Here is a 16,878-nt window from a genome sequence, read left to right as displayed (position 1 = left end):
AAAAATGATGCAATAAAACCTGACTATAGGCAAGTCTATAGAGCAGTTTCTTAGTTAATAACTGATGTGGGCAGAGTCGTTCTGGGCTGGTGGTCCTGGGTTTTATTAGAGATCAGGCTGAGCAAGTCTTGGGGAACAAGTCAGTAAAAGCAACAACCTCTACGGCCTCATCTGCCTCCAGGTTCCTGCCCTGCTTGAGTTTCTGTTCTGACTACCTTCAATGATGATCTAGAAGTGTAAGCCAAACAAGCCCTGCCTTCCTTAGATGCTCTAGGTTGTGGTGTTACAATGTAACCGTAATAACCCTAATATGAACGTAATAACCCTAATATGCTCCAAACTCACAGGATGGGCAAATATCCAGGAAGCTGTGCCGATTTGTGATTCGGTTCACAAAGACTGTGGAGACCAACTAGGGATTCTGTGCAGAAGCTGAAGACTTTGTATGGGTTCCAGATTAGAACTGTCTGAGTGCTGTTCTCAGATAAGTCTGTATCACCATCATCCTGGTTTTTTCTAGAAATACAGCCACACTGATCTACAGAATCAGGAGCCTTGAGGTTCATCATCAGTGTTTTCAGTAGACTGGACGGTGTGATGTAAAATGACATGACATGGTTTCTGAAGATTTTTGAGAAAAAAAAATCAGCATATCTTCTCAAGGAAGAACATCATGATCACCATCATCATCATCATTATCGCATGATCATCATCATCATCAACAACAACAACAAGCTCCAAAACTAACCCTGCAGCCAAAAACCAACAACGAAAACAATTGCTGAAATGGTGAAAAATTTGAAACAATGTAGTTGTGTACTACTGGAATTATGTATATGAGTACACTGTAGCTGTCTTCAGACACTCCAGAAGAGGACATCTGTAATGATCCCATTACAGATGGTTGTGAGCCTCTTGTGGTTGCAGGGAATTGAACTCAGGACCTCTGGGAGAACAGTCAGTGCTCTCAACTGCCGAGCCATCTCTCTATCCAGCCCATATTACTGGAATTATGAACAACTGATTGAGGTCCGGCTATTGCATAATGCTCACTAGCCTTTAAAGTATAAGAAATATGCTCAACTTTCAAATACTATGTATGTATAGTACAGTATTATAAAATGTTTAAAAATTGAAAAATAATGCTGTGCATAGCATCTTTGTTGTTATATAAGACGGCGTTAATGTGAAACCGAATGGCAGAGCCGCAGAAACACTGTGGCCAATTCTGAGAATTCATTCAAACATGCAGAGCCAGTCTCTGTATGCACAGAGGTGATTCAGGCCCATGCTTACCTACTCATTATTTATATAACTAATCATGAACCAAATCATTTTATTAACAAAATACAACCATTAGTTAAGCTGACGTTTCTGTGAGGAGACACCCACCGTCATCTGTGGCTTAAAGTCATTTACTTTAGAGAATCTATTATAATCTGGCTTTCAAAACAGCATCCTATTACACATGACCATCTGCTGACTTATCAACTGAGACTGGTTTTTGTACAAAAAGATTTTTATCATGTTTCTGTGCAATGTGATCTTACCTACAATAAAAAATTTCTCCCGAATTATTTAATTAACTTATATTGTTAGAGAAAGAATTAATACTTTTAGATGTTTCAGAAATTACTTTTTAAGATATTTATCTCTATTACAAGTCATATTATTAATATAGTTCTTGAATAGAAATTCTGTAATTTATTTGACAAAATTAAAGACTAACTTATAATTTTGAATGTCCTAGTTTTAAAAGGCAAAAGTCGAGTTTATATATCAAAATTCATCATTATAAACATAAACCTGTGTAATCCTGTACGTGAATTATACGTTACCATGTTGAGACAACTAGCTGGCATGTTTTCTTTAGAATTTTTCTTACATTGTCAGTGAATTATGGAATGTAAATAACATCGCAACAATGCTTTAAGATAAAATTATGTAATATTTAGAGACATATGGTGCCAAAAATTAACTCCCCAAAGCACATAATTTAACTGGTTTTTGCAATTTAAGAACATTGGAAAAGGGGGACATTTTAAAGAAATGAGAAGTGTCCTTGTAATGAACTTCTGCTTTCAAGAATCAGACATAACAAGAGACTTTTCAATTAAAATACAAATACCATATGTGAGTTATCTAAACAATGAACTATGATCACATTTCCAGAAACAAAGACAAGTCAATACTGAAAACACTTGAATGTATGCACACATGTGCTTGCTCACACAAATATACACATATTTACACTCACACAAACACACACTCACACACAAACCCAAACACACATGCATACTCACACACAGAGAGACACACAAAACACACACAAACATACACACATACTCACACATATACAAACACATGCACACATAAACACACACATACATACACTCATACACACAAGCTCACAAAACTCACACATACATTTACACAAACACACACACACACACACACACACACACACACACACCAAAAACAAAAAGAGAAAAATTAATCATAAGATCCTACATTACAGAATTCATTCTAACTGGCAGGGCAAAAGTCAAGGTCAGCCTTTGATCTGTTTTACTGAATAATGATTTGTCAATAACTGGTCTAATGAAAATATAGTTGATCAATATGATTATAGAAGAAATGTATTATACAGTACAATACTCACACTTTCTGTGAAAGAAAAGGTTTGTAAGAACAAGGTGTTAGACAAAAAAAAACCCCACAGAACATTTATGTACAATATCAGAAGTCTGTTAGATACACACTTGAAAGAGGAAAGAGAACCAAGTCACTCAGCAGCTCTCCTTCATGCAGCATGTAAGGAAAAATGGAGAGATGGTAAATGACTTCTAAATTAAAATTCACCTCCTGGGGGTAAACTGATAGAGCTCAGACAACACCTCAGGCAGTAAACACTTGTATGATTTGGTGAAGGTGCCTGGATACTGTTATGTATTTGTTTTAACCTACAGAATGTATGCCAGATTTAGTTGTAAAATAAAATCAGGGCATCCTAAACCACCCATGACCCATTGCCCAAGAACTTTGACCCAAGTTATACAGATATATTAAAAAGCATAGATAGCAAACATTTATTGATCTAAAAATTATTATTTTGGAACAATTGTTTCATATATATAATCTTTAACACTCATTAACAACAAAAGCAATTAATGTGAAGGATGTTCTTGTTTTAAACAATTATTATTAAATGATATATTATTAAAATTTGATACTAATAGTGCTTAGGATGACTGTTGAAATATATTAAAAATATTTGTCTTCCATAATTAAACCATTAAGGTGCTATAAGAACAGAGAATTTTCTTTGCACAGCAGAAATGCTAGAGTTCATACCATACAATAATCCTGGATCCAGACTCAGCTGTTTCATGCGGACGTGTAGGCACTTGTGATGGCATGCATAATGCAAAGTACATGTGTTGTGTTTTCAGAACCAAAGCTACAGAGACATCTCCGGCTCCTTATGCTTCTGATCAGAATTAATAGTTATCCTTGTACATTCAAAGACATTCTACTGTTGTCAGATTTTTTTTGAGTTACTACAACTGTTTTGAAACCCCATGTGGAGTTGTGGCCCACAGTTTCAGAAATTCTGATGTAAGCTATGGTCTTTGTCTGATCATCATAAGTAAGAAACACGCATCAACTGTAACCAGTGTGCAGATCTTGTCTGGGGTTTTGATGATACAAGACTGTTCCTAGGTAGCTTGGAAAGGGTACAATGGTTTACATTTTCTTTTATTTGCTTCTTTGAATCTAAAAAGTGTTCCAATGAATTACAAGTCTATAAAAAGGGCATTGGAATAGAACTGGGAGTGGTTATCTTCAGCAGTAATCAGAGTTAACTCTTAACTTGTTAAGAGTTATAGGCTTACTGAAGGATACACCTGTATGCATGGACCCACACACCACTGGTACCAGAAACTTTGAAAGTTCAATATGTCCATTATGTGGCTGGAAACTTGGTAGGTATAAACTTGTTGGTCTGAGTGGAAATGTTATAAAGGATATTTACACTGGAGAAAATTAAATTCAAATATTAAATATTTTAGACCATCTAGCTATATTTTTTATTTACAAACACAGTGAGGCACCTAGTCCCATTGCAGAAGCATCTTTAGACTCCATGTATTTGATAAAGAAAACACGCTACCTACTACATTCATACCTTAAGGAATCCAGTAAATATAACATTGAAAGGCTTGAAAAGGTATCAAGGACACTTGGGAAAAAACAGTATGTTACTACACAACAGAAAAATAATTTGAGTAGCAGATAAGATGATATGAATAAATTTAGATCTAGATAGATGATAGGCAATAGAAAGATATAGGTATTTATTTATTTTCACTAGACTATAAAAATTATGGTTATAATTCCAAGCTTCTTGTTAAAAGCTTTTACACACACTGAAGCATACTGCCCTTATCAATCTCTGACAGATAAATAAAACTGATAAGCAAAGATATGTGCATGCAATTTTAATTCAGCAGAGAGCTGTGATGTGCAGCTCTCAGGCAAATCACATAAACACTATTTTTTTTTTATGTAATAACCCAAACAATGGCAATTACAAACTACTCCACAGATATATATATATATTTTTTTTTTTGGCAAGGCAGGAATGACAGATACACAAAATTCTGTTAATACTGATTTTTTAAAAATAGTTTTTTACAAAGTTTGTATGTACAATAAATGAATCTCACAATTAATGAGATATTTCTTTATTCTCAAACCTGTTCCATAGTCTGGTGTGAGTATTACATAGCTTATGTCAAGAATGAGCTGTATATATACTAAATGCACTTTCACATCTGTAGCTTGTCTCTACAGAAATGAAGTAAGAAATACTCTATTATTTAAAATGTACAGAGTCCAATACATCTCAAAATTATTTTCCTTGAGCCTCTGTCAACATATATACCCTGAAAGCACGGCAAGGAAAGCATTATCTGTGATACATGCTACCAAGTTTTACATCAAGTAGCTAACATTGTTGTTTATTCCTTGGTGCAAATACAGACATGCATTTATTATACATAGTTTTTATCTTATTAAAGAAATAAGAGTTTGTTTTGTTTCAAGGTTCAATGTATAGTCCACCTTTAAGAGGAAAGAACAGTACCATGAGCTTTAAGCAGGTGGGTGTTACAGCATCTGTACTTAGGGAGGAGACAGGTGGGTGATACAGCATCTGTACTCAGGGAGGAGACAGGAGGATGTTATAGCATCTGTATCCAGAGAGAAGACAGGCAGGTGATACAGCATCTGTACTCAGGGAGTAGATAGGTACATGTTACAGCATCTGTACTCAGGGAGGAGACAGGAGGATGTTATAGCACCTATACTCAGAGAGGAGACAGGTGGGTCATACTGCTCAGCTCATACATCCCTCTCATTATCACTATCCTTTAGCCTGTGAATTGTTTTGAAATTTTATCAATGTATGTGATATTTTGATCATATTCACTCCGGTTACGGTTTTTCAACCCTTCCTCCCTCCCTGATCTGCATCCTCTTCCTATCCGCATCCTTTATCCTTTCAATGCTCCCTACGACCCCTAGCAATACCATGTTAATCTTTTTACATATTAAATTGTGACAGCAATTCTAAAATCTCCCAGTCTTCTTAGTTTTGTAGATATGTGCTTCTGGAATAAGATTACTTTATTTTAACAGAAATTTCACCAAAATTTATAACTCAGACATTTTATTAAATTTTTATATCTGAATCTCACAAATAGATCTATAAGAAGTGAATATCATTTCTAACATAATTTTCTGTGATTCTTTTATGGATTTGCTAAATCAGTTTATCATCTATCAAAATATTATGTTCAACATAAAACATTGCTCAAATTAGTTTTTCTCTAAAGACACAGTTGCTGGTGGAGCTATATGAAATCTACTCATGGGTAGTTCTATTGTTACTGTCTTAGGTATGAACAGCATCTGCTTTTTTGCGTATAGATCAGTCACCCCAAAGCAATTGAGCCCCTGCGGTTTAAAATGTAGCTAAAATAATGTTCTAGGATGGCTCAGGGTGGCCATTTTTGAGCTGTGGGTGACAGTTTTTCTTTGATGATTTTCTATATGCTTTCATTCTTCTGATGTCCACTTGTTTTGGTGCAAATGGACCAAGGGAATACCCAAAGGAACACATTTTCTCTAAGTTGATTCATGATGAAAACATTATATAAAGTAATTATAGCACTCACAAGTGTGCACGGAATTTACACGAGACACAATATGAGATATGGCAGCACCTGTTATAGAAACTGTGCTGAGAAGTGCAGAGCCAGGAGAGGGTCACCTGCATTCACATTGTGAAGGCTTTATTTCTATCACAGCTCTAATTAGTGACCTAGACAAGATGTGAAATGGCAATAATATGCTGGATGGTCAAAGCCTAGTGACCTGTGGCTCTATCTGAACCATAGCGCAATAATTGAGTCCAGATTACAGCAAAGATATTGATAATAAACTCATAATGCTTTTCATGTGTAGCCATCACAATCATTCCTTAGCAATCATAAATCAAATTCCAAAAGACCGTTGGTGCCTATGACTGATATACAATGAATGTATTAACTCTTAGGAAGCCATTGATACAGCCACATTCTAAATGCTGTTGATCCTACTAGAGGAGGGGTTATCGGACACCTGAAGAGTAGACTTCGGTTCTCCTGTATTATGTTACTTTGGGTGACAGGGTCACCTAAATTAGTGTGACAGGGAGGAATGGAGTTGTCAGGAAGATATATGGCAGCTGGATACTATGTTCTGCAGCGGAAGTCGACAGCCTTTTCCTGCTCTTTCTTTCATCACATGAGCTCTTTTCACTGAGGCCCTCCTACAATTGCACTGAAAGACATCCAGGACCCCACACAGCATCTCCTAGGCTTCAGTAATTGTGCTTAGAAGGGGTCTCTCTCTTGACTGTGTTAATGTCTCACTGTCATTCCCCCTTTTCAGTCACATTTGCTGGCCGCATCTCCTGAGCTACCACGAAACCCCAGTGATTCCTTAATTCTGTTTTAACCCTTTTGTTTACATATACTCTACATTGGGGGTCTCGTATGATTCCATAACTTAAAGTACTAACTGCACCATGATTTCTCCCAACTTTATCTACAACATAGACATCTTCAAGCCAGAGTGTCCTTATTGTTAGCAGCTGGACATTACTGGAATATCCTGTGTTCCCAGTGGGACCCTGGGTCAAACAACAAATCCACTGGTTTCAGGAACTATCACATCCAGCCCACCTCCTTTTCTATTTTTCCTGTTATTTATGAGATACCATTGTTACTGTCACTCAAGATGAAATTCATAGAGCTATACCCAACTCTCCCCCCTCCAGTCCTTGCAGCTATGGCCACTGCCTCAGGGTAGGCAGGGCTGTGAGGTCAGCTGGGATGAATAACTGTCCTAAGTAGAAATGTGGGAGGGGTATGGCCTCTAAAACAAGCACATATGGGCAGCCCAGTAGAGCTTTGGGCTGTGTTAGACCCAGAAACTAATTCTGTTAATAGGATCACTTAAGTATCTTTTTTTTCTATTGAACCCTTCATTCCCTCTTTCACTGTGTTGTCTACCATTATTAGAAATGTTCCAGAGCTATACAAAGAATTCTCAAATGAGGAAACTTGAATGGCCAAGAAGCACCTAAGGAAATGTTCAACATCCTTAGTCATCAGGGAAATACAAATCAAAACAACCCTGAGATTCCATCTCACACCAGTCAGAATGGTTAAGACCAAAAAACTCAGATGATAGTAGATGCTGTCGAGGATGTGGAGAAAGAGAAACACTCCTCCATTGTTGGTGGGATCGCAAGCTGGTACAACCACTCTGGAAATCAGTCTGGTGGTTCCTCAGAGAATTGGACATAGCATTAGCTGAGGATCCAGCTATACCACTCCTGGGCATATACCCAGAAGATGCTCTAACATATAACAAGGACATATGCTCCACTATGTTAATAGCAGCCTTATTTATAATAGCCAGAAGCTGGAAAAAACCCAGATGTCCTTCAATAGAAGAATGGATACAAAAAAAATGTGCTACATTTACACAATGGAATATTACTCAGCTATTAAAAAACAACGAATTTGAGAAATTCTTAGGTAAATAAATGGAACTAGAAAATATCATCATGAGTGAGGTAACCCAATCAGAAAAGAACACACATGGTATTCACTTACTGATAATTGGATATTAGCCCAGAAGCTTGAAATAGCCAAGATTCAACTCACAGACCACATGAAGCTCATGAAGAAGGAAGACCAAATATGGGTGATTCAGTCCTTCTTAGAAGGAGTAACAAAATACTCAATTGAGCAAATATGGAGACAAAGTTTGGGACAGAAACTGAAGGAGGGGCCGTCTGGAGACCATTCCACCTGGGTATCCATCCCATGTGCAGTCACCAAAGGTAGACACTGATGTGGATGTTAGTAAGTGCATGCTGACAAGAGCCTGATATAACAGTCTCCTTAGAGGTCTGCCAGTCTGACATATTTAGAGGAGGATGTTCACATCTAACCATTGAACTGATTAAGGGGTTCCCAATGGAGGAGTTAGAGAGAAGACTGAAAAAGATGAACGGGTTTGTGGTTCCATGAGGAGAGCAACAATACCAACCAACCAGAGCTCTCCAGGGTCTAAACCACCAGCTTGGGAGCACATGGGGATGGACCCATGGCTCCAACTGTATATGTAGGGGAGGATGGCATAAGTGGGAGAGGAGATCCTTGGTCCCATGAAGGCTAGATGCCGAGTGTGGGGGTATTTGAGGGTGGGGAGGTGGGGGCGTTGGGGGGGTAGATGGGGGCACATCTTCATAGAAGCAGGAGGACGGGGAATGGGACAGGGGGTTCCTGGGTGGAGGGAAAATAAAAAAAAAAGGTTCCATGTGGACTTATTTAAGAATTAAGTTTAGAACATAAAATTACTCATTACTTTTATTTAATGAATACTTTGGATCCAAATGCTAACCTCTAGACTAGCAGTAGGAAGTGTGTGATGTGCTAGCCTTCTGATCCATTAGCTTAGTCCAGAAAAGTGAAGATTCAAAGATGTAACAGCAAAGGTGTGGGGATTCTTTCAAAATATAAGTGCTAGAGCTTGCCTTTCAGAAGTGGAGTGAAGAGGGGATCCTCTGTCATGATGTGTGTGGGACTCAGTCCAACACTGGGGGTGGTTTCAATTGTAGCATTGCCTTCAGGAATACTAAGAACCACAACATTCTGCCAAGGTTTCATTTGAGAAGTTTTTTTTCCCTGAATAATTTACTACATTGATTTTGAGATTTAGAAAATGTAAACAAGAGAATTCACTAGGGATTCTAAAGGGCACTTTTATTTTTAAATGGACAAATTCTTCTCACAAATATTTTTATTGCATCGATGGGTTTGAAGTACATTAGGGAAATTCCCAAGGGCAGAGCCGGGGTATCTGCATGAGGCTGAATGAGCAGGAAATTGTTAAGAAGGTAGTGGGCGATCTCAGCCTTTTGGCTCTTACTCCAAACACAGTTCAGCCACACTCTCGATTCCCCTTTGCACTCAAAAAAAAAAAAAAAAAATCAGTATCAGTATCTGTTCTCTCTGGAGAAAAGCGAGTTAACTAAGATACAATAGACAACATGTAACAGAAACATGGAGACCCAGAGAAACCAACAAAAAGACTGTGATATCACTGAAGGATAAGATAACAGTGCATCTCAAGGAAGGACTTCAATAGTAAAAAACCCACAAAACAGAGTAACCGGTGTGAGTGTCTGAGGAAAGAAGGAACTGTGTAGTGGGGGAATGATGTCTTCATGTGTACAGACATAAGTAACAATTTTTATTTGTAACCCAAGAAAAGAGCTGTCATCGAAAGCAAGTTGTATTATAACGTCACAGCACTAAAAACATTATGATACTGGCATACAGACAATTAGATCAGGTGAATAGAACTGAGGATCTAGATATATTATGTCCAAGAAACTATAGACACTTGATTTTTTTTTTTTTGACAAAGATGCCAAAAGCATATACTGGAGAAACAAATGTCTGATACCAAAAACAGAGTCCTCAGCATATGTGCTGCGGGTACTAGATACCGGCTTGGAGAAGAGTGAAACTAGAATTTTATCTCTCACTGTGAACAAATATCAACTCCGAATGGATCAAGAATTTCAGTGTAAGACAAATATAATTTCCACCCCTATGTTATAATATTTTTGGTATGGGAAGGTACTCTATAGGCTATCAAAAGCAAAATGTGTACACCAAATACAGTACAAAACCTTTGATCTAAAAGCTGTACTGCCTGCAAAACACGCTAGGGCAATGATGGCACAAAGCTCATGTCACCAGATGTCTGATTTGACTTAAGGCTCACTCCATAAGATGGAACCCATATTGATACTGCTCGGGTGATCAAGAACCAGAGATTAGACAGCCCATAGACACGGGGTAGAGTGAAGTACTACTGGTCTTAAAAAAAAAAAAAAGAAATAGTAATAAAATGACTTCTAATGATATTTGATAAACTCAGTCCCTTATTCAGCCATCATCAGAGATGCTTCCTCCTGCAGCAGATGGGAACAAACACAGAGAGTCACTGCTAGACATTATGCTGTGCACACGCACGTGTGCGTGTGTGCGTGCGTGCATGTGTGTGTGTGTGTCTGTGTTGGTGTGTATGTGTGTCTGTGTGGTGAAAGAGGGGAGACACCAGCCAGCCAGTGTACACTTAGATTTAAAGTGTACACTTAGATTTAAATAAGATGGGTGTCTGTCAAATCCCTTCCCTCAGGGAACTTTGTAGAAAGAAGAGAGAAAAGGACTCTAAGAGCCAGAGGACATGGAGGACACCAGGAGGAAAAAAGCACTCTAAATCAACAGACCAAAGCTCATGTGAATTCTGAGAGGCTGAAGCAGAGATCACAGGGCCTTCTCAGGTCTGTACCAGGTCCTTTGTATATATATTATGGCTTTCAGTTCAGTGCTTTTGTGGGACACCTGAGTATGTGAACAAGTGGGTCTCTGGTTCTTGTGCCTTCTCTTTTGCTCTTTTCCTACTATCAGTTTGCCTTGTCCAGCTTCTGTGTGATCAGTTTTGTTTTATCTTACTGTATGTTATTTTGTTATGCTTTGTTGTTATCCCTTAGAAGCTTATTTTTTAGAAGCTTATTTTTTTTTCTAATGAGAGACAGAAAGGGAATGGCTTCAGATGGTAGGGGAAACTGTAATCAGAAAATACTGTATGAAAAAGACAATCTCTTTCTAATAAAAGGGTAAAACAATATTTTAAAACTACAAAAGACACTTTTCCATGTAGTCCCAGGCAAGGACTTTTTGAATAGAGCCCTGGCAACACAGGAAATAAATGCCAGTTTTAACATGGGTACTCTGTTTTTGTTATTAAACATCTTTAATTTTTCAACTCTCCATTTACACTTGTCCAATCTTTGTGCTTCTGTGATGTTCCCTGCATACCTTAGGATTGCTTCTCAGGTCTATATACAGAAGCCTTTGGCCCTTATTCCTAACAAATCCTCCAGGTTTCCACCTTAAGGCACATCCCTGTATGACATTAACAACCTAATTATTAACCAATTTCTATTTCATGTAGCAAAGTTCCTGAGGTATTTTGTCTTAATTAAGTCAGTCATTCAAGATGAGCATCGATCAACCCTCATGTCATCTATAAATCTGATGTCAAGGATTTTAGACATTGTTTAATTTTGGTCAACGTGGAACATTTAGGTCTTCTCTGTTTATGTCTCAAAGATGGCCCCCTAAGCTCTACATGCAGCTTGGGGAAGCATAGCTATCATTCTTGGCAGAAGTAAAGTAGATGAGTTGAGAAAGTTTCATTATATTTTTTGACAGTTGTTAAAGTGCTACAGCAACTTGTCAGATCAAAGGTTTTGGTTTTTTCCCCCATTTCTCTTTTACTCTCAGTAACTAAGCTTAATTGAGGCTCATTGCTCCTCTGTCTTGTTCACGCTGTGACATGTGGGCTACCACATCAGTAAGATTTCACTGTTGCTGAGCCACATTGTGAAGTGGGATTTCTGGAATTTCTTGAATACAAGTCTCAAGTCAATGTGAACACTGAAAGATTAAATTTTAAAATAAAAGGCTGAATTATCAAACAGTTCATGGTCTATTGCTAAATGGTGAACAACTGGTGTTCAAAAAGTTTCTGATACCTCAGAGAAGAAAAACCATTATGAGGTGATGTCTGAGAGAATCTGGAAGCTGTGAAGTAAATGGAAGACAAAAGGCATACAGACCTTCTAAAAACATGGAGAACCAAGCATACGACCTTTCCTTTAAATGAACTTGTAGAGAAGAAATGATAGCAGCTTTCCTTTGTGTGTGGTTCTCAATTTTTCTGAATTGAGACCCAGCTACGTCAGGTGTGTAGTCTCTATATGTAAGGTGTATGCTATATGCCTGCTTCCTCTGCTGTGTCCTAGAGGGTTCTTTCCATTTGGGTTCACGAGAGAGTCAAATATGTTCCCTGCATTTTACACAAGTCCAGGTGAATACAAAGTCCTTAACAAATATTATCTGAGTGACTTAATTAACAAATATGAGGTCTTTAATGAGTGTCAGGAACGCTGAGTTCTTTTTACCGCAATTACAACAAACTGTAAAACTTTATTAGCTATTATGCCTGTTGAACCAATGCCATGGGTTAACTCTGTGCAACACAGGCCTGCATTGTAGCAGAGATTACTATGCTGTAGAAACATCTTTTCTAAGGCTCCTTCTTATCCATGCCTTCGCTGAAGGAAGGAGGGTATTATCTCTAGAAAAACTCCACATTGCCATGACTTATAAATCTATTTTTAGATGCCAATTTTAGTAGGAGATTTCAATAATATTTTGTTCTCTTGAGATCAAGATCTTTATTATATTTTAACTAGCTTACAAAGTAACAGAATTGCCTAAAGTGTTTTCTTATATACTTAGTTTTGGTTGACTCTCCATTAGTCATGACATTTTACTTTCTACTTAAGCTTTCTCCTTTCTTTTATTAGGAAGCAAGATGGATAGATAATAGATAGATAGATAGATAGATAGATAGATAGATAGATAGATAGATAGATAGATACATACATACATACATACATACATAGATGGATGAATGATGGATAGATGAATAGATGATGGGTGGGTGAGTGTCTGGATAGAAAGACAGACAGATAGATCAATGTTAGATAATAGAGGGGCAGTTGGAAAGATAGAAAATACATAATGAACTGATGGATAAAGAGATAAACCAATTGAAATACAGAGAGATAGATGATGGATAGACAGACAGACAGATGATGGCTGGACAGAAGGATAGATAGATGATGAACTGGTGGATTGAGAGATGATAGATGGACAGATGACTAGATCGATGTTGTTTCTTCCCTCTCAAACCTGTCCATTTTTAACTGTTTAGTTACTGGCAGTATGACTCACCTCTCTATGTGGAGTGACCCAGAGAACTTTCCAGGTTGCCCACCAGTATTCCCTCAGGCATCCCCATACACTAAAATCCTCAGTTTTTAGGTCCTTATGGTTTGTTTTCCATTATTTGTTTTCAATTTACTTTATGGAAGAATTTCACAAAAGTGGTCACATGAAAAGAAAAATTCTAGATAAATATAAGGATGAAAGTCAAAGCTGGTGAGAAATGTAAATAAGTAATTGATCCTGCCGAATTTTATCAGATTTCCAGTCTTTCTATAGGCATATACATTTGGGTGTGTATCATGGAACCAAATTTTCTCTCTGCTTAGGAGTAAAGAATTCTTACTTGCTTCAATAATGCATCTGTACTTTTATCTAATTAAATCAAGAGGAAAAGTAGAGGCTGGAATACTATATCTTATTCATGTAAAACTGAACAAGAAGGTTTCCAAGATAAATAGTCACATAGAATAATAATTAAGTTTATCACCGTAGTCAACAGAGCTATGAATTAGCAGGTGGATAAATAGGTTTTTTCTTAGATGCTAATTTTAATTAATTAAATGTGACTATCTGAAGTATTCTGTGTAGAAGCCACTAGGGATGAACATATATGGGGCAAAGGTTAGCTCTATGATGGGCTCATAAATATCATGCCTGTGAAATGAGAGGAACAAACCCAGGACACTTCATTTTGATAATTAGCTATGATGCAGTATATGTAATGTGGCTATTCAGGTTGGGTTCCGTTAACTTGATGCAAACGTAGACATTCCAGAAAAGATGGAATCACAGTGGAGGAGTTGCCTCTATCACATTTATCTGTGAGCACTTCTGGGGGCCTTTTACTTGATAACTGATGAAGGAGGGTTCAACCACTGGTAGCTCAACCAGAGCTAGCAAGCTGGTAAGCACCATTTATCCATGCTCTGCTTCAGTTCTTGCCTTGAGTTCCTGTCTTAGCTTCCTTTCACAATAGACTATAACCTGTAAGGTGAAATAGACACTTTCCTCCCCAAGTCATGTTTGGTCATGGTATTTATCATGGGAACAGAATAGATCATGGTTTACATCACAGACAGAGTTATGTGGTTTATATGTTTAATGGCTCGCTTGAAAACATTGATTTGTTAGTCATTTTGATTACAGCAAGTAAGTTAGGACAGCACCTTCAAATGCCAGTGTGGTGCTTTGAATGAAAATGCCCCCATAGGCTCATAGGGAGTGGCACTATGGGAGGTGTAGCCTTTTTGGAGGAAATATGTCACTAAGGGTGGGCTTTGAGGTTCCAGATACTTAAGGCAGGCCCAGTATGTTTCTCTCTCCCTGCTGCCTGGCTAATCAGATGTAGAACTCTCCAGCCCCATGTATGTGTGCCTACCACGATGCTTTCTTTCATGGTGACAATGGACTAACCTCTGAACTGTAGTTCAGACCCAATTAAATGTTTTCCTTATAAGAGTTGGTGTGGTCATGGTGTCTCTTCACAGCAATAGAAACCCTAACTAAGACAGTCAGTTAGCAATGACATCACTTGTTTACATTGAAACTGTGCCAGACTTGTCATAGTGCAGCAGGAACTACATGGGCACAGATCCTGGGGTCTGCCTTTCATCTTTCTACCATGGCACTGTGACATGAGTGCTGAGACTGTGGGCCAGAGAAAGGAAGAACCAGAGACTGCCCCAGATCACACAGCTGCAAAAAGAACCCAGAATTTAAATGCACAGTGGGAATTGCATCTAGGCATGGATTGCTCTTTTTTGCAGAACAGTGACTGTCATCTAATTAGGAAATAGTGACTGACATCCAATTTTAGATTATATCAATATAATGTTTTATGTTCTTTATTTAAAATAATCCAGGAAATATTATGGAAAGTGAATCACAAACTGATATATATCAGATTTATTTTAAAAAAATCTGTCCTGGAGCCCTGGTTGAGGATCAGATATGCACAGAATGAATAGCTGCATGCTCTCGTACTCTGTGAACATAACTAAGCTGTCTCCATCTCTTAAGTTCAAGATATTAGATGAACAAATAGATGCTCCTGGCCACCTGTCTTCTGGAGGGTGGAATATACCATTTACCAAAAGCATAAGGTGGTTACGTACTTGGCTTGTCAGAATCTTAAAAGGATGACACCTTAAAGCAGTAAGATTACTTATTAACTATCGAGTATAACAGTTCCATAGGCTCTTGAGGAGGACATAGCATAGAAATCCCTGGATGATCGTTGTGAGGTTTCTGTTACCTGGAGAATTTGTGCAAATACATTTCTAAGTACAAAGTGAAAAGAGAATTCAGTGAGGTAGCCCCTTGTGTGAGGATTGCATTTGACAAGCGAGCAGCATTCCTTCCAGCAGCTGGGGTGTGGGAAAGGCCTCAGAAGAAAGACAAGAAGCCCTCAGTCCTGAGAACAATGAGGAAAATGATGGTATCAGATGGTATTGAAAATGCAAAACCTTGGAAATGCTAAAAATGACAAAAAACAGAACAAAAGCAAACAAAATACATGACCAAAAATGCACAATTATTCAAAGGCTCAAATTACAAATTTACTGAAAGATAACATGCCAAAATCACCCTTTCAACAGACTTAGATGGCATTATTAATATTCTTACCTACTGAAATACTTGGGCCCAGAGATGTAATTCAATAATAATCAAATTATTTTTATTTTGATTTAACTGAGGAATAGTATGTAAGAACTTTATACGGATTTTAAAGAATCAAAACAGATCAACAATGTTGAGGAAACTGAAAATTTAGAAAACTACAAATTATATCCTCAGCTCATATCACACCCCACATATTGTATTTTATTAGAAAATGCCCAATATATAATGTATTATGCTGAATAGATTGTAGAACTATAAGGGTAATAGATTTCTCACCAGTAAATATGAACTAAAGAGTTGAATGCAAACGATTAAGCTATAGGAATCAGAAGAAAAGCCAGGTGGAATTTGTCATGGAATAGACAAATCTTTTCTACATAAAGCAATGGGATAAATCACAAAGAGAATTTCAGATGCATTTGGACTGCAAGCGAAGTTAACATGTTTAATAGAAAAGCAAAACTCCAATCTGGAAAGTATTTGAATCAAAAAACAAAACTTGAAAACCTTGGTTCTGCTTCTCCTGCCCTTCTCTCTCCCCTCTCCCCTCCCCTCCCCTCCCCTCCCCTCCCCTCCCCTCCCCTCCCCTCCCCTCCCCTCCCCTCCCCTCCCCTCCCCTCTCCTCTTCTCTCCTCTCCTCTCCTTTCCCCTCCTCCTCCCCTCCTCCCCTCTGCCCCTCCTCTCTTCTCCTCTCCTCCCTTTCTTTTTCTCTTTTTTCTCCCCTCCTCCAATCTTGTCACTTTTCTTCTCTCTTCTCCTC

The 16,878-nt window shown here is 37.9% G+C and overlaps 1 protein-coding gene across 2 annotated transcripts in view; it reads right to left on the bottom strand.

The window, feature by feature from the left end:
• The window catches only part of Ccdc178 (coiled-coil domain containing 178), a 339,248-nt gene that overhangs the window by 40,392 nt on the left and 281,978 nt on the right, over positions 1 to 16,878 (bottom strand). The window lies entirely within an intron of this gene.

Source organism: Arvicanthis niloticus, chromosome 14 (genome assembly GCF_011762505.2).
Source record: "Arvicanthis niloticus isolate mArvNil1 chromosome 14, mArvNil1.pat.X, whole genome shotgun sequence".
Lineage (NCBI taxonomy): Eukaryota > Metazoa > Chordata > Mammalia > Rodentia > Muridae > Arvicanthis > Arvicanthis niloticus.
The sequence above is the reverse complement of the archived record's forward strand: the minus strand, read 5'-3'. Positions and strand labels throughout refer to the sequence as shown.